At 48.4% G+C, this 25,581-nt stretch overlaps 1 long non-coding RNA gene across 1 annotated transcript; it reads right to left on the bottom strand.

Moving 5' to 3' along the window:
- Positions 1-4,676: 4,676 nt before the first annotated feature.
- LOC146894315 (uncharacterized) lies at positions 4,677-5,935 on the bottom strand. The gene is made up of 3 exons (XR_015002375.2): positions 5,855-5,935; positions 5,518-5,604; positions 4,677-5,034 (listed from the first exon to the last, which is right to left on the bottom strand). It is a non-coding gene; the product is annotated as an uncharacterized LOC146894315 (long non-coding RNA).
- Between the last annotated feature and the right edge of the window lie 19,646 nt (positions 5,936-25,581).

Below are 25,581 nucleotides of genomic sequence, written 5' to 3'. Positions count from 1 at the left end.
TCCTCACCCCTCAGGGCCAAGAGCCTAGGATTGTCAGCTCTGCCATCACCAATAATGATTCACTCGGGGAGTGCTAGGGGTCACTGTGTTCAATGCCTGCCTGCCTGGTCTCTCCCCCACGAGCAGTCTCAACCCCCATTTTTATTGACTGTGGCTCACGTAGACAAACTTGTCACATAGACTCAGTAGGTAGGGAAGGGAGCTGAGAGTCACAGTGGGACTGGGGAGCACATCACCCCCATCAGTCCCCACCCCTGGACCAGACTTGAGGGCCCCACTTGACTGTCTACTTTACAGCTCTCTTTCCCCTGTCCGACCCGCCACGTGTCCTGCTAGATACAGAGATTCAGGGCTCTCCATGTTCTCGTACATTCCCCTAGAAGGCCAGTAACGTGGAGCTCCGCCCACCTCCACACATACTTCGGCCTGCACATGGTGGGTTCATGGCAACATCTAGATGAGGAAGTGAACTTTTTTTTTCTTTCTTTTCTTTTTTTTTTAACTAAGCTGTAGTTAAGCTGGCGGAAAGAATGTCCATGACTGTATTCTTACCTCTGCATCATGACATAGTACAGGATGCCATGGGCCTCTTCCCCCTATGATAAGATGCCGCTGGCTATCCTAACCCTGCCTCTAGACGATCCTAGCTGAATCACGGAGTACCCTGACTCCTGGTGTCTCCCCCTTCTCCCTCTGAAGACCGTAGCCCTGGCAGCATCTCTCCTTCCCATGAGAAGGATGGGATAGCAGCATCTGCACGAACTTAGGGTGTGTTTTTCTCTTGCCTTGTCAGAACAGTAGCTCCTATCTGGCTGGTGATGGGCTGGGAGCCAGACGTAACAATGAAGGCCTTGTGAGCTTGCCCAGGGGTGTGCTGGGAGCTCACAATTTAGCACACACACACAACCCTTCCTGGTGCCACCTTCTTATCTCCTGTCACAGAGTCTTTGCCAGTACTGGGGCTGTAACTCAACCCCCTGTAATTGCATGTCCCAGATAGAGCATTCCTGGGCTTGGGCCATGATTAAACATTGGCTTTAGGAACTGAAGCCTTCACCGCCGACTGCAGGTGCTCCTTCTGGGGAGGTGCTAGCTGGGTGTCCACCCCCGTTTTCCTCCCCCTGATTTTGGAGTGACACAGAAGACTTCAAGAGCAGCACAAGGCCTAGCCTTGTGCACATACCCCATGGTGCCTCTCTGCACTAGCCCTAAAGCTGTCCCAGCTAGTCCCTAGTCCCCCTGTAAGCCCACTGTCAACTAGACCTGGTGGCACTTTGTGATGTTCTGCAGAAGCATGGGTCATCATTTCCTATCAGCTTTGCCTCCAGCACTGAGATCCACTCAGGCCTGGGAGCCAAGCCCAGGGCACCACAAGGGAGTGAGGGTCACAGGGGCTATGGTACTCACACTGCTGGACGCACCCTCAACAGGATGCAGACACCAGGACTCCTTAATAAGGGGGGTTGTACCATTGAAACCAGCCTCCAAGGAGAAAGGCTTAGGGTTTGGGAACCTCACACTCCAGGGTCAAACCCTTGTCCACAGTACACAGGGTCTTTGTCCCCCAAACCCAGTGTTCCACCTCAAGGAGTTGCACGCCTCAGCCCTTAGACATAAACAGAGTTATGGTGGGGTAAATTGGGAGACCCTGAAGCCACACTGTAGTAACTCAATGCAAGTCTTTAGCTGATATTCCATTCCAGCACCCATTCAGGCCCTTATGCCGCAAGTGTCATAGGCCCAGGTACATACGGAGGGGCCTTAAGCCAGGTAAAGGATAGAAGCACCAGCTGGAGGCAGCCAGGCCTGCAGGCACCTGGAGCTTCCCAAAAGGCACAGCCTCCAAGCCTGGCCACTCCACTGGGTGCTGGATGGAACACGCTGGGCCTCTGCTTGTGTGGAGCTCCTGGAGCCAGACTGTTCGGGTTCAAACCCTGGCCCTGCACTGATCAGCCACAGCAATTTGGCAAGCCCTTCCCTTAACGCTCTAGCGTCCCAGCTTCCTCATCTGTGAAAGGGGTGAAATAGAAGCCCGCCATCACTGGGATTTGAAGAAGACCGTGGGAGAGAATGGAGTGTTGCTTGCCTCCGAGATCTGGAGCAGATGCTGCAGAGGTGGCTGGCACTCTGCTGGCTGCCAGGACAGTATCCACGAAAGAGCTGGACGAGTCCAGCAACAGGGAGCTCACAGACAGGTGTGCCGCTCCACATCCAGAGATGCTTTCCCTTCCCATCATCACGGTCTTTCCAAGCCCCCAGGAGCTCCAAGGTCCTGGGCAAACACTCATTTTGTGAGTTGTCTTCCTAGTTTCCTGAACCAGAGTGACTTATTCTGTCTTAGATCTGTCCTGTGAGAGCCCAAGTTAAATGCGGTCAGTGGCAAAGTCCCCAAAAGCGTGCTTAGCTCTGCAGGAAGACTCGCTTCTCTTTGGAGCCTCTAGTGCAGGTCAGGGGTCCCCAGTCATGGCATGGGCAATGGAGGGTATCACAGATAATAAGTATCCATGTGTCTGTCTTACCTCAGGGCTTCTGGAAACAGTAAGACATGTGCTGCTTCTCACACTGCTTCTGGGAGCCAGGAATTTGGGAGCAGCTTAGCTTGCTCCCACTCTGGTCTACCATGAGCATGCAGTTGATATTTCAGCTGCAGCTTGGTCATCTGATGGTTGGCGGGTGCCAAAGGATCCACCTCTAATACAGCACAGCACTTGCTTGTGATTTGTGCCACATAGGAGCACATGGAACCTTTTAGAGGAATGCTTGAGTCTGCTTAAGCATGGTTGCCGGCTTCCTCCAGAACAGGGTTCTCCACCTGTGAGTCACGCAACCCTCTGGGGAGGGGTCAAACAACCCTTTCTCAGGGGTGGCCTAAGCTCACCAGAAAACGTGGATATTTATATTTATGATTCACAACAGTAGCAAATTTACAGTTATGGAGCAGCAGTGAAAATAATTTTCTGGTTGGGTCAGCACAGCATGAGGAACTGTATTAAAGAGCCATGGTATTAGAAAGGTTGAGAACCAGTGCTCTAGAGTTATTACTAGCAAACTGGGGAAGGACTCACAGTATCTTACGATGACCTTGACCTGGAAGTTACATATGGCCATTTTCATGATATCTGGCTGTGTAAACAAGGCAAATTTATTTGGTGTTGGAGGGAACTGCACTGGGGTAGGCAGGGATCATTTGGGGAATTTTAGAGCCTGCTAACACATCAGAAAAAGATACTGAAGACACACAGTTTCACTTCTGAGAGCTGGTAACCTGAGTGAGCTGTTGGACAGGGGCATATGGAGAAGGGCAAGTCACCCTAAAAGCATACTTGTGGATTTGACAGCTTCCTACATGGCCCTATGTGATCCTTACTACACATGCTGGGCCAGCCTCTGTCCAGAAATACATTTGCAATTAATTATGTAGATTTATGTTTGATGGGGACACAAGGCAGCATTATCAGCCAGGATATGGGTCAAAATGCAGAGAAAGCTTTCTCATTGTGGGTTTCCATTAGAGGGAAATAAAGGAGACCTTGATGGATAGTGGTCTCCATGCTAGATTTCAAAAGAAAAGAGTGTCCTCAACGGGCAAAGGATGGAGAACCCCAAAAGGCAGTGGTTCCATTCACCATCCACCTATTCAGTCATTTTCAAGCACTCAAGTGCTTACTGGGAGCCAGATTGTACTGGCATGCAGAAAAATGAACGCAAAATGTATGACCTCTGTGATTTGTGTCTCGGGGCCACACTGTGAATGTTCACCTCCTTGTTCTTTGAGGAAAGATAGATCTTTGCAGGCAGAGTGGGAGCACCTTAGAGAGGGGGAGCTCAGCAGGAGCTCTCTGCCAAGTGAAGAGCACCAATCACAGCGTGTTAGATTTGGGTGGTGACTGGGAACCTCACAAGGTCTCAGTGAGGAGGCTGGGGCAGGGCCATCTTGGCTCCCGTGTTCCCATCTTAGAGCCTGCTAACACATCAGGAATAGATACTGAAGAGACACAATTTCAGTTCTGAGAGATGGTGACCCGAGTGAGCTGTTGGGCAGGGGTATGGAGAAGGGCGTAGACCTGGATTTGGCCCCTTCCTAGATGGTCTTAGGTGGTTCTGCCTATATATGCTGGCCCCACTGCTGACCAGAAATATATTTGAGATTAAGTATGTAGAATTATGTTTGATGGCATCATGCCACTCTCTCTCTCTCTCTCTCTCTCTCTCTCTCTCTCTCTCTCACACACACACACACACACACACACACACCTGGTCTTAGAGTACTTGGAACATGGTTCCATCTTAACTTCTGGATATTTGATATGGTGCCATTCTTTTGTGCCATCAGAAAAGGAACAATACCAAACTCTCAGACTGTGGAAACCATGTAATCATCTTCCCTCTGATGTCATCTGGGGGGGGGGACTTCCTCCTGGAGAATGGCTTCCCTCACTTCTTCTCTTGCCAAGGGCATTGTCTTCCAAACCCTAGAGCTCCTTTCCCAAGCCCAGCATCCTGGCTCTACCTCCTCAGGGATATGCACTTCAAACACCGACCAGGATGTGGTGGTTTCTATGCCTGACAGCACTCCTGCTGTCTCAGAGTCCCTGGGTCAGGGAAGGAAATTGGCGTTCAAGCAATCATCTTGTCATGAGAGTCTCGAGAAGAGACAGGTGACTTCTAGGCCTCACTTGATGAAAATAATCACTGCGTTGATTTATTTATTTTGTGCTCGGATCCACTTGACACAACTATACCTCTAGTAGGTGTGTAAAAGGCAGTCTGAAAGATGGGTGTGACTTGCAAGAGAGTAAGCATGGGAAGGTGACAGGAAACGCTTGGGCTATCACAGAAAAGAGACTGAGGCTGGAGAGTGCTGGCAGTGGAAATGTAGCTACTGACTCGGAGACTGGGGTAATGCGACCAGCACAAGGAAGGAAGGGTAGGTGTGTTTTAGCTCACAGCGTGGAGGTTCAGTCCACCATCGTGGGGAAGGCACGGTGACAAGAAAGCAAGGCAGCTGGTCACATCCCATCCACAGTATGGAAGCTGAAAGAGATGAATGCCATACTTGGTTTGGCTTCTTCTTTGTATTCCAACTGGTAACCCAACCCAGGGGATGGTGCTGCCCATAGTTCCAGCCTTAATTAATCCCATCTAGCAATTCCTCATGCCCAGAGGTCTGTCTTCCAGGTGTTTCTAAATCTTTCAAGTTGGCAGTCAATATTAAGCACCAAAGAGGCTATACCAGGAAGAATAGGGGTTGATGACTCCCAGGTTTGACTCCCAAGGATTTATCCTACAGGGGAAATGGAGGCAGCACATAATTGAGGCTAAGAGGGAAACCAAGCATTCAGTTGTGGACAGCCTAGGTTTTTAGACATCCATGAGGCTATTCCAACATCACCATCCCTTCCTTTTACAAACAGACCCTTACTTTTCCTTCAGGGTTCTGTCCATCCCCCAGATGCAGAACTTCATGACTGTACTGGCAAAGCAAGACAGACTCACAACAGATAATCGAAGCCTTACTCTTGGACATGAAGATTCATCTTCATTATGCAAAGGACCCCGGGAGATACTAAAGCAGAGAGTTGCGTCCATCTTCCAGTGTATGAGCTATAAGGAAAGGGAAGCCTGGTGTTGTCCAAAGCATGTTTGCTTTGACACAAAATGAGGCATCCGGAGAATGAGGCCAACACAGAGGGAAGCAGCCATGGGAGATAAGAGAGATCAAGTTCAGAGAGACTAAGAGAGACGATGAGAACAAACATTGATCCATCCATGCCTTAAGCTCTAAGCATGTTTTGATCCAGTGCCAGACTGAAAGCAATCATTTTTCTTCCCCACAGCTAGATTTAACACTCACACATCTGAGTGGAAGAGGCAACCAACATGGCATCCAAGAGGAGATGTCAAAGGCAGATACGGAAGTGGCAATGCCAGGTTCTGAGGAAGAGGTAGACAAATGGAGCAATGCTGGGGGAAACTGAGGCACTCTTCCCCCAGCTACCAGGAGTATTGTCAGTTCCTGGCTCAAGTGTTCCACAGAAGCGACCTTACCCAAAGTCATCCCCAGGGAGGGGGAAGAAGGAGCTGGGTGAGGCCTGACTCTCACCGCTGGTGAAATAAGAAGCCTACTGCCCTTCTGTCCTCGGAGATGAAGGCTCCGCTTGCTGCAGCACCTCCAGGGGTTGGCTTCTGTTTCAACTGGGTAAGCCCTGTGAATGTTGATTCTGAGATCACTCCCCAATAGAGTGCCTATCTATGACTCTCTTTCCCTCCTCCTGTCCCCCTTCCCCACCTCTGAGTCCATCTTCTAAGAAAGCCCACTTCTAACAGAAGCTCTCCATTTAAACTTGGTGGAAATACAATTGAGAAGAGTTAAAAATAACAAACAAGACACAGAAATCTGGAGTCTTTTAACTGCAGAACCGCTGGATAGGTCCTAGATACCAACCTAAATGAGAGAAAAACCAACTCCTATACTGTGAAAGCCAGTAAGGTTTGAGATAAGTTGTGACCGCGATCTAAATTACATTCTCATTAACAGAACATAGTATTTAGAAGTCTAGCGTTGGGGCGAGGCAAATTTTACGATTTTACAACGTGGAGGCCTGCAAGGGGCGGTGGACAAATCTTTCAGATGGGAAAGCTAGTAACACGATTTCATAACATTTTGTGATCTGTAATGCCTCAGAAGGCAGTCCCATGCCTAACGAACTCCCAGCTCTAGTGCGGGACTAGGAAAGGTCATTAGGAAAAGTCCAAATGTGGACGGATGTTGGCAGCCTCCCATACTAAGCAATGCCCAGTTAGACAAGCTGTGGACAGACGCAGCAGTTTGTAAGCAGAGAAGAAAGGCGGCTTTGCTGATGGACCCCTCACTGTGCCCATGGCCCGAGCCTAAGAGAGTGTACAGCTGTAGTATATTAAGAAAACCAACTGCTTCTGCACTCTAAACTGAAGCTGTGATATCAAGGGTTTCTGAAGAAGCAGCTGTACCCCAAGATAAGGCTGTGGCCCTAAGATGTATCCTTATCAGTTCCCCTGAAGAATTCCCCGGCAGGGGTGAGGGTTATAGTTTGGTAACAGAGCATTTGCCTACAGTTTGATCTTCAGTGCTTTGGATAATACTGATGTTGATGATGATGGTGATGATGATGATGATGATGATGATGATGATAATTAAACTCACTGCAGGCAGCAGGAGTCTACCCAGCAGCCCAAATCAGATGAAGGAGGCTATCTTCTAAATAACAGAACAGAACAAGCATTAAGTCAAGTGACGGTGTGATGGACATAGCACATAGGGTACAGAGATGGCCACGCTAGCAATAGTGTTCCTACGTGTGACCTTGAACTTCTAAACTACGTCAGGAACAGATTTGTTTTTGTTTGTTTTTACCAAACTACTTATTCATGGAACAGAATGTTTGGAAGCAGACAGACTAGATAGACTAGACCAGTGTACGCTTTTAAAAGTTAATTTTGAATTATGATCAGATGTGTTGATTCATCTTACCGCCTTTTAACCCATACAGCACAGTGACTGTGGGATGTCCACAGAGCTGTGCATGCTGCACTTCTGTCTGGTGTCAAGCAGAGCATTTCATCACTGCAGAAGCAAACCCCATATCCACTACAGGCACTCCCCATGTCCTTCTTCTGCCCTCCAGACCCTAGGAACCGCTAATCCATTGTCTCTGTGGCTTTGCCTGTTTGGGGATTTCACATTGTCTCAGTGACTTTGCTATTTGAGGATTTATATCATCTCTATTGCTTTGCCTTTTTGAGGATATTGTATCAATGGAATCACACATGTGACCTTTCATGCCTGACTTATTTAACTCACCGTAATATCTTCAAGTTTAATCCATGTCATAGCATGTATTTCATGCCTTTTTACTGACTAATCTTCTGTGAATACGTATGTGTATACATATATAAACATTTCATCTGTTTATCAGCTGATACATGCTTGAGGTTTCCTACTTCAGGCTATTGTAAATAATTTTGTTATGAATATTTTCCTCTCTTCTGGGCAGACACCTAATGGTAGAATTCCAGGGTTAGAAGATAATCCCATGTTTAACTTACTCAAGAACTGCCAAATCATCTTCCATAGCGACTGCAACATATTATGTTACCATAACCACCAACAGTGAGGAAGGGTTCCCATTTCTGCCACCCTCTCCCATACGTGTCATGACCTGTTTCCTGGCCCCAACTTTAAAAACGCTATTCTAGTGCTGTGGAGTGATGTGTTATTGTGGTGACATTGGGCATGGTTCCATGTGCTGATTGCTCAAGCCTTTCAAATCCTCTATACATGTTTTAAAAGGAATAAATGGTCCTCCTCTTCTTCCTCCTCCTCTTCCTCTGCCTAGAATTGAACCCAAGGTCTGTCATGTAGTAGCTAAACACTATTGAGCTATATCCCCAACCCTCTTTATATTGAAACGGGGTCTCATTAAGCCACCCAGGCTGGCCTTCAACCCACTTGGTAGCTGAAGGAAGTCTTGCATTGGTCATCTCCCTTCCTCAGCCTCCCAGATGCTGGTGGGGCAGGCTTGTTATTTGTCTTCTTCTCTGGAGGAGGATCTTTTTTTGTTGTTTGCTTGTTTATAATTTTGTTTTGTGTTTGTTCATCTGCATTTTCTAACCCAGGCTAACTTGGAATGCAGTGTGTAGTACAGTCTGGCCTCATACAATGATTCTCCTGCCCCAATTTCTCAACTGAGCTTACAGGCATATACCACCATGTCTTGCTACTTTATTATTACGAGTTCTTTATATACCCATATGCACTTTTCTCAGTTATGGAATCTGCAAATATTTTCTCCAACCATGTAGGTCATCTTTTCACTATTTTGGTGGTATTTTTGAAGTACAAAGTTGTATTACTTTAATGAAACCAATTTGCCTGGGTTTAGATTGTACTTTGGTGTCAAACCTAAGAGTTAAATATTTGATTCTTAGCCACAGTTTTATCTCTGACACTCAGAGATATGCTCCTTTTTTTTTAGATGTGTTTACTTTATTTTTACATGAATGAGTGTTTTGTGTCCATGTATTATGTGCACCGTATCCATTCCTGGTGGCTGAGGAAGTCAAAAGAGGGACTTGGATGCCCCTTGACTTGGATGGTCGTGAGGTTACCAGCACCTCATAGTCTTTTCCTCAGTTACCATATAGGTGCTGGGAGATGAAACCAGGTCCTCTGCAAGAGCAATGAGTGCTTTTCCCTGCCAAGCCATCTCTCCAGCCCCTTTGTTGATTTTGTATGTGGTACAGAGGTCCTGTCACATTCTTTGAATAGGATTACTCTGCTGTCCCAGCACTGTTTATTGAAAGACTGTTCTTTCCCACCCTGAATTTTATTGGCTCCTTTTTTGAAAATCAGTTGCCCATGTGTCTCACCATCTCTTTCAGATTCTCAATGCTTGTGCATTACTCTCCATACCCATATTGATGCCCCTACTACGTTGGCATCACACAGCTTCGTAGCACAATTGAAATGGCAAAGGGCAAGTCTTTCTCCTTAGCTCTCTCTCAAGAGTGTTTCGTCTTGTTTGCTTGTGGCATCTCAGGTCTCATGATTCAATATGAATGTTGGGATCAGCTTTCAAACTTTTGGGGAGGAAAAGGCATCTGAGTTTTAAAAGGGCTTGCGCCGGAGTCTGTAGATCATCTCCAGGTGTACTGCCATTTAACATTATTGAGTCTCAGTGCATGAACACAGGGCAGCCTTTTGCTTGGGCTTCTTTCGTCTCTTTTAACAATGGTTTATAATTATTCAGTGTGCAAACCTTCAAGTTCTTTTGTTACATTTATTCCAATTTTGTTATTTTCAATATGGTTCCAAGTAGAATTTGTTTTTTAAATTTAATTTTTGTATTGTTATACTTTTTTTGAGGGAAATTAGTTGACAAAATGTCTGTAAGCCTGAACTACACAACTTTCAGATTGCCCAATTCCTGAGGCGAGCCATTCGCTGGCTAACCTGCACTAGAAGGAAGCAGGCTGTGACATCTGAACTCTCACCACCGGGGAAGGCATCCTCTCCAGTGGCTTTTCCCCATGTGGCCCTGGTGAACAGCAGACTAATAAAGACCTCCCAGAATTCAGATCCAGAGTCCACAGAGAAGAATGGATAAAGGAAGATTTCCCAGTAGCCCGCAGGAGGCGGGAACCCTTGCAATTCTTGCCCAGTGGGATCCACTAATTGTTGTGTATTTCCCATTCTTCTTTTCCAAGTAGAACCTTTAATTGTGGTTATCCTGTTTCATACCCTATTGTATATTGCACACGGGTGGTTGACCGGAGGAGCCGGGCACATAGACAACCTGCCTTTCGATTAAATGACACTGGACCAATATCTGAAGTTCATGCAACGAAGGTCTAAGCTTTGAGATGGTTGTGATAATTATTGGCTAAAACCCTGTGGGCTTTGAACTTGGGAAAGGATTAGCATATTTTGTGTGAAGGAAGAGAGTGTGTGCTCATTTGGGCAGAGAGCACCAGCTTCAGTATTCATTCTCATCTTCCTCGTTAGTAAAGGACTATTTAACTGGACTTATTGGTAGTCCAATGATGTGTCTTGACTTCCCTCACTGGTGTAGGATGTGTTGCTTTCATTGGTTGAATAAAGAGACCGCCTGGTGGGACGCAGCCCGCCACTCGTCCCACAACACCTCACAGCTGGAGATGCGTTAAGGCCAACTGTGAGCAGACATGGTGACACGCAACTTCAGGCATGGTCTGCAGGGTCCTCCACGTCCATCTCCTTTTGGCATTGGAAGTGCTGGCAGCACCTGGAACAGTTTCTTCTGGGAGTTAAGGATGGCAAAGCAACACAGAAGAAGGAGCTGCCATGTGGAACCTTGCGCTGCCTGCCCATACCTTGCCTGCCAGAGTCAACCTCATTTGATACACTGACTTATGGGTCCTTTTGTTGTGTCGGGCTAACTTCAATTGATCGTCCTTAGTAGGGCTTTGTCTTTACGATGAGCGCAAACAGACTGTTTGGATCTGATGAACATGGCTCAGCAGGGAGAGAGAACATGATGGAGAATGAGAACAGGGAACCAGGATATGAACAGAGCCCTTAAGGCAATGAGACGGGATGGGACCCAGAGAACAGCAAATAGAATTTTCCTTTGCCTGAAGAAACTGGATGCTTCATTCTTTTGACAAGAAGGATGAGACTTATCAAGGATCCTGGGGCACTGTGGGTTCCTTGGCAGAATGATAAGGGATGCCTGGAATCTCTATAAGAGAACAGTGTAACATGTATTTCTTCAGCTCAACATTGGCTCCTGGACACACTTGTGAATCCATGCACAATATCATCTTATTTAGTTGCTTTTAATGACATAGTATGCACCTAAAACCAACCACACAAGCCAAAGCATTAGTAATGACCCACATCTCGCTCTAGAGTGCACCCCACTGCCTTCTTCTAGTCAAGAATCCCATGTGTAATATTGCCGTGCTGTCTTTATCATATGGTTTTACTGCTTTTCTGCAGTCCTAAAAGAAAACATCTGTGTATTTTATGTCAGCTGCCTTTAGCATCAATAAAAGGCATCATTCTCCGTGCAATCGGTTAAGATTCGCCTTTTTGTTTAGCTGTGTATAGCTATTTTAGTTATTTTGTTTATTTGTGTAGCTATCTTAGTTATTTTCTGTTACTGCGATAAGACTCTATGACCGAGGCAGCTTATAAAGAGTTTAATCGGTGCTTACAGTTTCAGGGGGTTACAGCGGGTCGCCATCACGGCTGGGAGCATGGCCGAAGGCAGGCGTGGCACTGGAGCAGAGGCTGAGAGCTTGCATCCTGATCCACAAGCACGAGCAGAGAGAGCTAACTGGAACACATGGGCTTTCTGAAACCTCAAATCCAGGGACACACCTCCTCCAACAAGACCGTACATACTAACCTTTCCCCCAAACGGTTCTACCAACTGGAGGCCAAGTATTCAAACATACAAATATTCAAACATTACAAGGTTTAAATGAGCTATTCTCATTTAAACCTTCGAAATGGCTAAGGCTTATCCATTGTTTTTGCGTTGTTGTAGCTCATTTGTTTAACCTATAATATGACATTAGACTGTGTGAGTATATATACCACAGTGCGTTCATTCATAACCCATGCAAGCTTAGCTGGGAACAAAAAGAGAAGTAAATGCTGGAGGAAGAATATCGACAGAGATGTGGGCTGGAGAGTGCCATGAACCCAGATATGTGTTGCAAGAGCCCTGGGGCCATGGAGAGGAAAGGCTTAGAAGTGATGGGTGCCTAGAGGGAGGGGAAATCTAGTTTCACAAGTATTTGAGGTGATAGTGACTGTAAAGTCTACAGTGATACACGTGGCCAGAATGCCTAGAGATGAAGGTGACGAGAGCCAGTGGCCAGAGTATGAATGCAGGTCATTCCATTTCTCTAGAAGACTCCCACAGGGTAGAGAGAAGGAGGATACGGCTGGAGCTGGAGTCTTCAGTAAGTGAAGCAGCGTGGCACGTCTGAGAGATTGGAAGGAGCAGAGAGGAAAAGAGGGGCGGGGCAAAGCAGGAAGCAGTGGGTGCCGATGGCATAAGCTGAGGTGAGACAGGTGAGTAGTAGGTAGGGGATGGCCCAGGTGAATATTGACACAATTCGACCATTCCTCCCGGAGGAGAAGAGAATGAGGGAATTAGCGTCTCTGGAGAAAGGTGCTGGGAAGCGGTGGCTCAAGGTCTATGGGAAGAAAAGAGGGAGGAGCCCAGAAAAGGAGCCCAGCAGCCCAACCATTCTCCCTGAGGTGAGAGGGTAGAGATCCTGGGACTCGGGAAGGGCACTCTTGGCGCTGTGTCCAGAAGAGTTGCACGCTTCTCACAGTGGTATAGCTGCAAAAGGGTTAAGGCTCATCAGCCCTGATGTCCTTCGGATTTGATGAGAAGGGCAACCAAAAACTCATAGCTCCTTCCTGGGTCCATAACTGGTGTCATAAAAGGACATTCTGGGGATTTGTTTTCTAAAGTTACCTCCTGTTTCACCATCATCCGAGGAAACAGGTGCCATCTTGGCCCTGAAAGTCTCCATCCAAGGAAAGATATTTGGAAGAAAAGAAAGAGGTGAAGCCAGCCACTTAAGAACCAAGAAGAGCATCAAGAGAGGCCTGGGCCTGCCTGCCATTGTTCTTTTAACACAATTGGTACAGAAAGGAGAAAGCCCATGCCAGGCCCAGCCTGTTTTTCTGTAGTCTAAAGCAATGTTTGCTTCTGAGTTTTCCCAGTTGACTCAACTCAATTATGTTTCTTCAATCAAGAAAGGGCAGGGTGTGTGTGTGTGTGTGTGTGTGTGTGTGTGTGTGTGTGGTTAGACACAGCCATGCAATGATTTTCTGTGGCTGATCTATAAGAACACACTGCCTCTCTCACATCCCAAGGACCCAGAACCTACTAAGCTGGTGCCCTCAGAGCCTCTGACCCTTTTCATTTCCTCCCTGAGGCACTTGGGCCAAAGGAGAGCTGGGTGGGGGTGCTGGCATGATTCTTTACACAGTGGAAGGACGAGAAGAGGCCAGTAGCAATGTCTCCAGAGGCTTCTTTGTATGATTCTGAGTAATTGAATGCCTCTGACTCCCCAACTCATGAGAAAGGGGAGCTATCTACTGGGTTATCCTTACATGACCAACGGAGACAGCTCCTATTTGCAAGGGAGACGGGGCAGTGATTTGTACTTTGCTATGACTCCACCTGCTAAGGACAGAGCCATGGTCTCCACTCTGAAGGGGCTCTTGCACTGAGCCAGACTCTCCTCAAGTCAAGTCACATGTAGAACACTGGCATATACTTGAGCTGGCTAAGTTTTTTGTCAACTTAACATAAGCTAGGGTCATCTTGGGGAAGGGGAAACTGACCTATAGGCAAGTCTGTGGGGCATTGTCTTGATGGATCACTTGGTGTTGGACAGTCCAGGCCACTGTGGGTGGTGCCATCCCCTTGGCAGGTTGAGCAAGCCGTAGAGAGCAAGCCAGTAAGCAGCACTCCTCCATGGTCTCTGCTTCCGTTCTTGTCTTCAGGTTCCTACTGAATTCCTGCCTTGACTTCCCTTCATGATAGACTGTAAGATATAAGATAAAACAAACCCTTTCCTCCCCAGATTGTTTTTTGGTGTTTACCACAGCAACAGAAGCAAAAGAGAGCAGTAGCCAGCGAGCTGGGAAAGGCGAAGGGGAGCTCCATTATTTGTCTTGCCTCACTCTCAGCAAAGAGCTGACCACAGGCAGGCCTTTTCTGGGACAGAAGTAACCATGGCAGAAAACAAATCCTGTCCTGTGAAAGAGGCTGGGTTTGGGGCTCAAAACTCTCTATACTAAAAGAAAGGTCTCTAGATTTACTGCTTAGGTTACAGAGATCACTGATAGAACAAAGATCCAAAATAAAAGAGACTCCAAGATGAATTATTCTTTTTAAAAGTATATTTATTCTTGCCGAGTGGTGGTGACACACCCTTTAATCCCAGCACCCAGGAGGCAGAGGCAGGTAGATCTCTATGAGTTCAAGGCCAGCCTGGTCTACAAAATGAGTTCCAGGACAGCCAGGACCATTTCACAGAGAAACCCTGCCTCAAAAAAACAAAATATGTACATATTATATTGTACTGGTGTCTTACCTACATCTATATATGTGCACTGCATGTTTGCCTCATGCCTAGGAAGGCCAGAAGAGAGCATCAGACCTGGAGTTACAGATGGTAGTAAACCAAAAGGTGGGTGCTGAAATCCAAACCCCAATCCTCCATAAGAGGAGCAAATGCTCTTAACCACTGAGCCATCTTTCCAGCTCAAAATGGATTGTTTTTCCTCTGTGTAACAGTCCAGGAATGGAATAGTCTGGGGCCAGAATAGAACCCAGGGCTGAGCTGCTTCTGACTGTCTCGCTACAGTGCCAACCCTTTGTCTGTGTCCACACACACAGGACCTCACACAGGCTTGCAGCCTGTTCTGAGTGGGAGGAGGCGAGCCAGGAGAGACTGAATCCCTCCCCTTAAAGGCACACATTGCTTTGCTCACACCCTATGGATTGGAACTTTTAGACCCAGGGATATCCTTAGCTGCAAGGGAGTCTGGGAAATGTAGGAGTTTTGTTTTTGCTTTTCCCCAAGAAGTCACGTATCCAGAAGAAACCTTTGTTAAAATGTCTTAATTATATGTGTGGGTGTCTGTGTGTGAGTATGTGCATGTGACTTCAGGTACCCAGGGAGGTCAGAGACGTCAGATCCCCTGAGAGCTGGAGCTACAAGTGGTACGAGCCACCTAATATGGTTGCTAAGAACCAAACTCTGGTCCTCTATGAGAGAATATGTGCTCTTAACCACTGAACCATCTCTTCATCTCTGATCTATCAGAGAAAAGATAACATTGTTATGAGGGTCAACTAGCAGCTGGGCCACAGGAGACCCAATAACCCCAGCAAGAATGTTCTTGTATGTGTCTACTTGCAATCCTACCCAGTGACAATGATCGGGACAAAGGACAGAATCTGGGAGAATTACAGCAAGACATCTCCATGGCCACAGTGACTGGCCTGGATCTGGGCGCATGTTTGAAGGGAACCCCATCAGAAGTCCTTACAAACTTTCTAACCAAGCCTGGTAACACATGATACCATTGCCTTTCCAGCCATAAAGCCACGAGAACGTGGCTCTAAACTGACTGACGTTATTTTCTCTCTAGGTTGGGTGAGGTCCACAGCCCATTTGCAGAAGAAAAGGTGACGTCAGCCCCCAAGAGTTGCGAGGAGAAGATGCAGAAGCTGGCCTGGCCATCAACTCAGCCTCAGCCTCCCTCTGACCTTCTCCATCCTTGTCCTACTTGAGCAATTCCTCAAGATCCTTTCCTCTCGGGCTGATTCAAGTTGAGTTTCGGCCATTTACAGCCCACAGTACTGCCTTAGTACTGAAAGTGGTAATTTTCCCCCACAGAGGAATGAATGGATTGGTGGGTAGGGAACATAGCTGGCGCTGAACACAGGAGAAAAAGCATGTGGTTTCTCCTAGTGACTCTTCCTGCTGCCGATTGTCCACATGGCATCTTCAAGTTACCACAGAACACCTTACAGGGTTCGGCTGGGCCTCTCTGCCTTCTCCCAGGCAGCCCTGTTTCCTGCCAGTCAACCCCACCCTCAGGCTTGCTCTGGCAAGCCCAGCTGTGAGGAGGGGGCGAGTAGGGGCAACCACCAACAAGAGCTGTATTCTGGGCTGCTGGCGACTGTTATCAGCTAAGCTGGGGCTCTGACTCACCTGCCTCTCTGGGCAGCCCGTGGGTGTGGGTGGTGTTTGATTTGCCTCTCGGCCTCCCTTTGCCAGGACCTGTGAGTGGAGGTGGACTCTCCCTCAACAAAGGCCCATTGTTCTCTTCCCCTCTGCTATCAGGCTCTTTCCAGGACTTCCCTGAGCTGGCTTTTGTCTCTCATCCTCCTCTTTGCCCCCCTTCCCTCCCCTCACCAGCAGCCAGGGATGGTGGCTGGTGAAGACAGGAGATACCCAAGAGGTGGGCATCTCCCGTGCAGACATCTGAACCCATGACCTCTGGGCTCCCCGCTTTCTTGAAGCCTCCCCTCCACCTGCAGCAGCCAGCAGCCAAGCAGTCCTGGGCTTGTGGTATCACGTGTTGGCTAGCCTTGGGACTATCAGGGAGGTGCGGTCCTTACCGCAATCTCTTTTCTCTTCGTGGGGGATTGTTTTTATTGTAAACCATGATCGGTGTGGCTCAGCTAATTCCTTCTTGAGCCATCTTTTAAACTCCAGTTGCAGCTCCACAGACTTGCTTTGCTGCACTATTTTTCTAAGTCTGCCTTGCTGCCTCAGGGAGCCTTTGCCAGTGTCCTGTCTAGCTGACTGAGGTGAAGCCAAGGCTGCCCCCATCTCCAGCAAAGAGCAAGCCAAGAGTCAGAAAAATAAAAAGAATAATTCCAGTTTCTTAGGTCTTTGAAAAGCACTTGAAAATCCCCTCCGAATGCCCCGCCTGTCATTCCATAGTCCTAAGAAGAAACGAGTTTTTCTCTGGACACCAGCCTCAAAAACAAGCAGACTTTTCTAGACCCACATCATTTTTCCAATCCTACAGACCGGGCCTTGCAACGGAGTTGTTTTCTCTTTTCTTATGTAGATGTGAGGCAGACCAGTTTGGTGATGGCTCAAACAGACATTTAGGGTCCCTGGCCTGAAAAATGGAGACCTAATCGTATACTGAGAATGATTTTATTTTGTTTGTGTGTGCGTGTGTTTAACTTTCTGAGATCTGGCACTAGCATCATGTAGTCCCTGGCCTTGAACTCACTGCATCGCCCAGGGTGACCTTGAATTTTTGATCCTGTTGCTTCCACCTGAATGCCAGAGTCACAGGTAGGCACCATTAGCCACACTTGGTTTCATGCGGTGCTGGGATTCAAATGAAGAGCTTTGTGCACACATACTAGGCAAGCACTCTGTCAATTGAAACTCACTAGCCTGAGTCCTTGTTCCAACAGCTTCTTGCCTGGAATGCCAACCACTTTCCAAAAAGAATTTTAAAGAGGGACTGGAGAGATGGCCCAGTGGTTAAGAGCACTGTCTGCTCTTCCAGAGGTTCTGAGTTCAATTCCCAGCAACCACATGGTAACTCATAATCATCTATAATAGGATCTGATGTCATCTTCTGGCTTGCAGATACATACATATATATATGTGTGTATATATATATATATACATATATATTACTCATCTACAGAATATAAATAAATAAAAATTAAAAAGGATTTTATATCACAACAGAGTTACAGACATTCTAAAGAGAGAGGGCACACAGAGCAAGAAGAAAAGATACGAAGGGACTGAGAAGAGCAGAGGGATGGCAAGACAAGTCTGTTCACAGCCATGAACACCCTCTCCATGCGAGCAGAGGCCCCGTGGAAACACGGCTGTGCTGTGGGAAGCCAGGCGGCCGATAACACCAAATCCCACCAAACCAATATTTGCTTTCTGTCAGTTCCAATTCTAACCTGGAGGAAATGATTTCTGCTTGCAGAAATGAGGGAGTAGACAGAGAGAGGACACCTGCTGACACCACTTCAGCTCCTCTGTGAAGCTGAGCTGTGACCCCAACTTGCTCCCCCAACTACACAAACAAAAACTCTTTAGAGACTGCCCAAGCCCCCTTAGAAATCAGCTGCCGCTGTTCTGACTGCTCATTTCTTGCACTGAGGTTACCCCACCACAAAATGTCAAGGTCTCCAATCCTCTTGGAGAAAGAGACGCTGAGAACAGCAGCTACGCTTGGGGCTGCCACTGGTAGATTCACCATTCAGCTAGCATCAGATTTCAGTTCATCGATCTTATTCCAGGGCCCCAGCTTTCACGCCTCCTGAACACGTGTGAGGAGATGGGAGCAGAAACTGCAGGAGGACATGTCATGTGACCGGCGCAACGGGAGCTGTGTAACAAGTCAAGTCAGAGACCCTGTGGCGGCAGGGAGAGTGGCTGGGTGGCAGCGGGGAGAGTGGCTGGGTCCTGAGTACCACCAGCAAAGGGCGAAAGAGGGGCGTAAAGGAATAAGAGACACCAGTACAGGTTCCCCTGTGTGCGCAAGGTGAAGCCTGTCGTCTTAGACTGAGAGGTGCTGCCAGGCTGGGGCCTGGGGCCTCTTTTCTGTGTCAGGCACAGTAACAGGGGCCCCTGCTCAGGCAGGGTGGGCCTAAGTCTGGAAGAAGCCTATGAGAGACCTATTCATGAGGACTCTCTCCTTCTGCACTGGAGTGGAAGCTGCAGAAAGCCACGCGTGTGGACCAGGTGGAAGTAGCCAAATGGAGCTTGGGATGTGGCGGTCCCTCTTCTCTCCTCTTCCTCCCACCAAACTGCGGCAGAGCTCTCCTCTTACCACCAAACTCAGGGCAGCGTCCACAGTCTGGAGGCAGTTCCTGGGTCCGCCAGCAGAGGGCTCCAGAGCAGAGGGCTAGAGGGCTTGGGGGCAGGGCAGGTTGCACACAGCTCTCTACCCTTTCCACAGGTGTCCACATGCATGGGTGGTCTTTACTCATGCATAGGTGTGTCTGTGCTTGTGTGTATCCTTGAGAGTGGGTACAAAATGAATGTATCTGTGTTCGTGGGCGTGAATCTACAAACAAGACCATGATTGCTGGTCTGTGTTGCACGTGTAGGCGCTATGCCGGAGCCCCGTGAGTAAGCGTGTGCCTTGGGTGCTGGTATAACTTATGCATAGCCATGCATGCTTGAGCTTGTGAGCAAAAAGGAAAAAATAAGTAACGCGAGCTAGGTGTGGTATGCACACCTGTAATCATAGCACCGTGAAGGAAGAAGCAGGATTGCCCAGGAGTTCAAGAAGCCTGTCTGGTCTACAAAGCTAGACACTCCCTGAAAACAAAGGAGAAGCTGCGTGTCATATGGTGGCGCACACCTTCAGTCCCAGAATCCAGGAGGCAGAGGCGGGCAGGTCTCTGAGTTTGGGCCAAGGCTATATAGTGAGACCCTAAAAGTGTTGGGGGGTCAAACCGAAGTGGTGAGTCAAAGGAGGATTTTTGACATCTCAGCACGCCCCTGAGTTTGTCTGTTAAAACCCCGTTGTCAGCGGGTGCTTCTGATGGCCAAAGTTCTGGGCCTATTCTGATTCCATTTACAATTTGTAGGCCTTCTTCTTTGGGGGAGAAAGGTAGGCAGGAAGAAGGTAGGTGACTGGTGGTGGCTGGTGGTAGCTGGCTTGCCCATAGAGGAAAGAGGGCTGTGACTGTCGGGCAAAGCCAGGGCCAGAGACCAGCTCTGCCCGGCTGCTGGAAGCCCCAGGTGCGGGCAGCCATTTCTTCACTCGGGCTGAGGGCACAGATCAGCCCATGCGTGGTCAGGGGGCTGTGTTAGTTTCCAGTGTTTCTATAACAAACTTCACACAGAGAGGCTTACAACATCACAAAGGTCTCATCAAACAGCCCCTGGGACCAGCTCCCAAGGAGAGCATCCCTGGACTCAGCTTAAGGGTTGTCAGGGCTGGCTGGACTGAAGCAAAGGACCCCTTGCCTTTTCTAGGTCTAGGGTCTTCCTGCTGTGTGTGCGGCCCTGCTGTCTTCAGATCCCTCACTGCTCCCACGGGCTTCTCCTTGCCTGCTGCCCTCTCTCTTCAAGGACTGTTGTGACAACAGAGACCCCCCACATAATCCTGACAATCTTCCTGTCTGTGGAACCTTAATGTGATTACCCCTGCTAAGCCCCTTTGCCTGTGCAATGACCCGTGCCCAGGTTCTGGGCACTGGATCTGCACATCTTTCTCAGGTAGGGTACATTTTTCTGAGTATCAGAAAGAATGGCAGGCAGAAGAGGGTAACATTTTTTGTTGTTGTTGTTTCTTCCTCTTTACTTCTTCTTTCAGTTAATAGGTATTGAGCCCAAAGCCTGATACATGCTAGGCATGAGCTCTACTGCCTAGGCTTTGTTTTGAGATAGTCTCGCTAAGTTAGCTGTCCAAGCTAGGCTTGAGCTCACCTCTTATAGCCCGGGCTGGCCTTGGATTTGCAATCCAACTACCTCAGCCTCCTAAGAAGCTGGGACTACAGGCCTACACTAAGAGGCCCTTCTGGGGTTCGGGAGGGTCATTCTTTTTAGATTTAGTTTTTAAATGTTTAGTTATGTGTCTGTGTGTCTGTCTGTGTTGGGACATGTGTATGTGACTGAAGTTGACCACAGACACCAGAAGAGGACATCAGAACCCCTGGAGCTGGAGTGACACATGATTATGAACTACCTGAAAGAAGTGCTGGGACCACAACTCAAGACCTCTGCAAGAGTAGTACCGGCTCTTAGCCGCTGAGCCATCTCTCCAGCCCCACGGCATCCCTAACCCTCCCACAGTTTTACTGAGACTCCCATGAGGGTACACTCCCCTTCTGAGGACACTTTCCCTTGCTGAGACCCTGGCAATGCTATGTAGGGAACCAGCTCTGACTGATGAAAGGCCTCCCCTCACCTTGCTCTTCAGCAGTCCAGGACCAGGAACTCTATTACTGGGTATGGATCGCTGGGCCCCCTCTTCCTCCTTTGTCCCCGCCAACCCACTCCAAACTCAGTCCCTGGTCGGAACTGGATCTGTATCCATGATCTTTGGAGGCTCTTCATCAGCTCTCCTTTGGTCTCTCTCACCACCTTTGGATGACGGGGCTGTACCCTGCCAGCTTCAGCCCTCTTCACGTGGGTGAAACCACACCCATGGGCTCTCCCATGGAAAGCCCAACCACACAGCTCAGCATGAGGAAGGAGGACATGCATGACAGCATAAGTCAGCACTGGGGGGCCAAGAAGACTCCCAACATCCCAAATGCCTTCCAAAGCAAAGCTCCACAGCCCAGTCGGCACCACATCTGGAAGCAGGCTGGAAATTCCAACCAGGCTCCCCTGCTAGGAAATGTGTCAAATCCTCCCAGAGATTTCGTGGAAGCAGGAAACCCTGGAGAGGGGGGCTGACTCCACAGGACCCCAAGAGCGTTGGAGAGATCCAGATGTCACCAGGAGTCCACAGTCCTTAGCTCTGCCCTCAGCTTTACTCCCCCTCCTTGCCCCCAAAGAAAATTAAAGCCGCCTGGAGCCAATGACAGAGCCCATGTCTCCCTGGGACCCACAAGTCCCTGTGTGCGTGTGAAATCCTGAATTCTTCTTAGATACTGAGTTATTTTTTCCTGGAGAGAAAAATGTTGACATGCCTTTGGAGGGTCATTCGTCCAGAAAATCCCCTGATACATGAAGAAGGCATGGTCTCTCTTCTCTCTGACACACGCACACATCTACCAGAGGCCCCAGCCCATCCTCCTCAACACACTGGTGTCCTCGGGGTCTCTCATCACTCCTCATCCAGCTCATTTATTTCTCAAAACTGGGGTCACTGAGCTGGACTGGCCACTGGCTCCTTCTTCATGTCCAGCAAGTGTAACTTTCCAGTGACTGCCATAGCCACAGATCAAATGACTGCAACCAGCCTCGTTCTCCTCTAGTTCTGGAGGCTGGAAGTTCAAATTCAATGTCATTGGGCTAAAGTCAGACATCTCCGGGTTGGAACTCCCTGGAGGCTCAGGAAAGTTCACTTCCTTTCTTTTTTTTAGTGTCTAATAGATGCTTATATCCCCTGGCCTTTAGCCCCTTCCTCCACCTTCAAAGAGCGTCTTCCATCTCTGCTCCCTTCATAATATTGCTTTCTCTAATTCTAACTTGTCCTCTGTTAAAAGAAACCCTCTTATAAGGTCACTTGTGATTAGATTAGACCTGCCTCAACAATCACCACCTTAAAATCTACGACTTAATCACACCCGTGAAGTCCCTGTTGCTATATGAAGGTAGCACAGTCACAAGTTGTAAGGTTGGGATTCACTGTTCAACCTTCTGTAGCAGAGACCTCTCCCTTCTGTGCTGCCAGACATTCCCAAGTAACCACACAGGCTTATATTAAGTACAAATGCTCAGTCAATAGCTCAGGCTTGTTATTAGCTAACTCTTGCATTTAAAATTAACCCATACTTTTTATCTATACTTTGTCATGTGGCTTGGTATCTTTTCTCAGTATGGCATGCCCATCTTGCTTTTCTCCGTCTGCCCATGACTCCAGACTCTGCCCTTCTTCTTCCCATCATTCTCAGTTGGTTTTCCCGCCTAACTTTATCTTGCCCAGCTATTGGCCAGAAGACCTGGCTAGGACTGACTTCTCTGACAATGGCCGCTGCCTCCCAGCTCACTGTCTGTTGCAGCCCCTCCAGTGTCCATATTCCTCACCTCAGGACCTTTGTGCCTCCTGCTACTTTGCTTGGGTTCTCTCTCCACTCTCAGTTTCCATTTGGCTCCAGTTCATCCTTCAGTTTCAGATTGTTTCTGAAGAGGAGCAACCTCTCCACCCAAATGCCCCTGCAGAACTGGGACTCCCCAGCTCTCTCCTCCTCCACTCCATCCTCCTCACTGTTTCCTCCTTCACTTCTTCCCCCATTCCTCCCCAACTCCTTCCTTCTCCACTCCTTCTTCCTCCACTACCCCCTCCCCAACTCCCTCATCCTTCACTCCTTCCTCCCCTACTTCCTCCTCCAATCCTTTCTCGTCACTCCCTCCCCCACTTCCTTTCCCCTACTCCTTCCTCCTCCACTCCCTCCTCCCCCACTCCTTCCTCCTCCACTCCCTCTTCCCCCACTCCTTCCTCCTCCACTCCCTCCTCCCCCACTCCTTCCTCCTCCACTCCCTCCTCCTCCACTAACTCTTCTTCCATTCCATCCTCCCCCAGCCCCTCCTCCTCTACTCTTCCCTCTTTTCTTTCTTGTCTCCACTGGGCTGTAAAGTCCCGGAGGGTAGGAGCCCTTTCTTAGCCTCTAGGACTTGAGTACCTAGGCGACCACTAGGTCCATGACATAACTGTCATGACATAACTGTGACTTATTCATAAATGCCACCTTATGGAGTGCCTCCCATATGCCAATAACTGTAGGATTCTGCCACCCTTCATCCTGATCGGGCAGACAGATTTCTCTAAAGAGAGGCCCTGTGCCAGGGAAGAGGTACCAGTGCAGTTAGACTCACTGTGAATGAGTGTGTGTGTGTGTGTTTGGGTACCTTCCTTTGTGTACTCAGGCATGGAGAAGCCAGAGATGATGGTGTGTCATGTATGTATGTGAGTATATGCATACACGTGTCATGGTGAGCCTGTGACAATCGGAGGACAACTTTCTGGAGTCAGTTTTCTCCTCTGCCAGTCTGTGGACTCCAGGAGAGCTGTGCCTGAAAGCTTCTGGGCAAGTTTCTTGCCTCTGTCTCCCACCTCAGTAGACAGATGTTAGATCGACAGATGCATGCTACCACATCTGGTCTTTTCACCTGGGTTCCAGAGATCAAACTCGGGTTGTCTGGCTGTGTAGTAAACACTTTCTTCCTTGGTGGAGCATCACTGGATTTTTGAGACAGAGTCTCTCATTGGCCCAGAGCTCACCCAAGTAGACTAGATTGCCTGGCGGCAAGGATCCACCCTTCCTGGACTAGTAGGAGGTGTGGCTTTGTCGGAAGAGATATGTCACTATTCACTTCCTGTTGCCTGCCTGTGGATCCAGATGTGGAACTCTCAGCTGCCTTTCCAGCACCACATCTGCCTACAAGCCGCCATGTTTCCTGCCATGACAATAATGGACTAAACTTCTGAACTCTAAGCCAGCCTCAATTAAATGTTTTCCTTTACAAGAGTTACTGTGGTCATGGTGTCTCCTCACGACAATAGAACCCGACTAAGACATAATGCTTGTGCAGGAGGCATTTTACTGACCAACTCTCTCTAGTCCAAATTCCGTGCTTTGCTTTGCTTTGCTTTTTCCAGCTCACTATGTAACCATGGGTAAAGCTTGGAAATTACTCTGTAGAGTGGCTTAGGATTCACAGAGAACCCTCTGCCTCTGCCTTGTGGGATTAAAGGCATGCACCACAGCTTCCAGCCAGTTTCTGCTAGGGGGTTATCCAGGCTGCCCCCTCTGTGGAGGTAAAAGAGCCTTGGATGTACCGTTAGTGCCCTGCAGTGGGGGATCTGGGAACATCTGGGACTGAGGATGCTCTAGATACACTGAGCCAGGAAGTACTTGTGATAATGTCAAAATCTGGCCCTAGATTGGCCTGGTCCCTGAGAGAGTGCTGGGGTTTTACTCGGGAGTTGAGAGAAGGATCTGGGTTCCAGTTCTGTGTATCTTGGTTGTATGTGTGGTCATTTCCTCCTCAGGAAAACAGGAACAATAATTGGACACCCCAGGGGCTGGAGAGATGGCTCAGCGGTTACGAGCATTGGTTGCTCTTCCAGAAGTCCTGAGTTCAATCCCCAGCAGCCACATGGCAGCTCACAACTGTCTAACTACAGTTCCAGGGGATCCAACACACAGACACACATGCGGGCAAAACACCAATGTACATAAAATTAAAAATTAAATTAAAAAATAATAACTGGACACTCTTCCCAGGGTCGTAAGAAAGCTGAGACATGGAGTCCCTGATGAAGGATGACGTAGTGATAAGAATTACTAGCTAACCCACCCCTTTCTACTCCATCCGCTTGCTCAGTTTTCAGGTTCAACCGCTGGAGTCAGGAACACAACCTGATTAAAAAGAATCACACCCACCCAGCTCAAGACTCCCCAGGACACCCTAACTGATCAGGCAGCGATGGTATGCTGGCTAGTTTTATGTCTACTTGACACCAGCTAGAGTTATCTGAAAGGAGGGAGCCTCAATTGAAAAAAAAAATGCCTCCGTAAGATCTAGCTGTAAGACATTTCTTAATTAGTGATTGATGGGAGGGCCCAGTCCATGGTGGGTGGTGCCATCCCTGGGCTGTTGGTCCTGGGTGAAAGCAGGCTGAGCAAGCCATGGGGAGCAAGTTAGTATACAGTACTCCTCCGTGGCCTCTGCATCAGCTCCTGCCCTGTTCGTGCTCCTCTCCTGACTTCCTTCGAATATGGACTGTGACTTGGAATGTCAGCCAAACAAGCCCTTCCCTCCCCAGCTTGCTTTTGGTCATGGTGTTCCATCCTAGCAGTATAACCCTAAGTAGAAAATACTCTAGAAGTC

This window comes from Myodes glareolus, chromosome 6, assembly GCF_982192425.1.
Source record: "Myodes glareolus chromosome 6, mMyoGla1.1, whole genome shotgun sequence".
NCBI lineage: Eukaryota > Metazoa > Chordata > Mammalia > Rodentia > Cricetidae > Myodes > Myodes glareolus.
The sequence above is the reverse complement of the archived record's forward strand: the minus strand, read 5'-3'. Positions and strand labels throughout refer to the sequence as shown.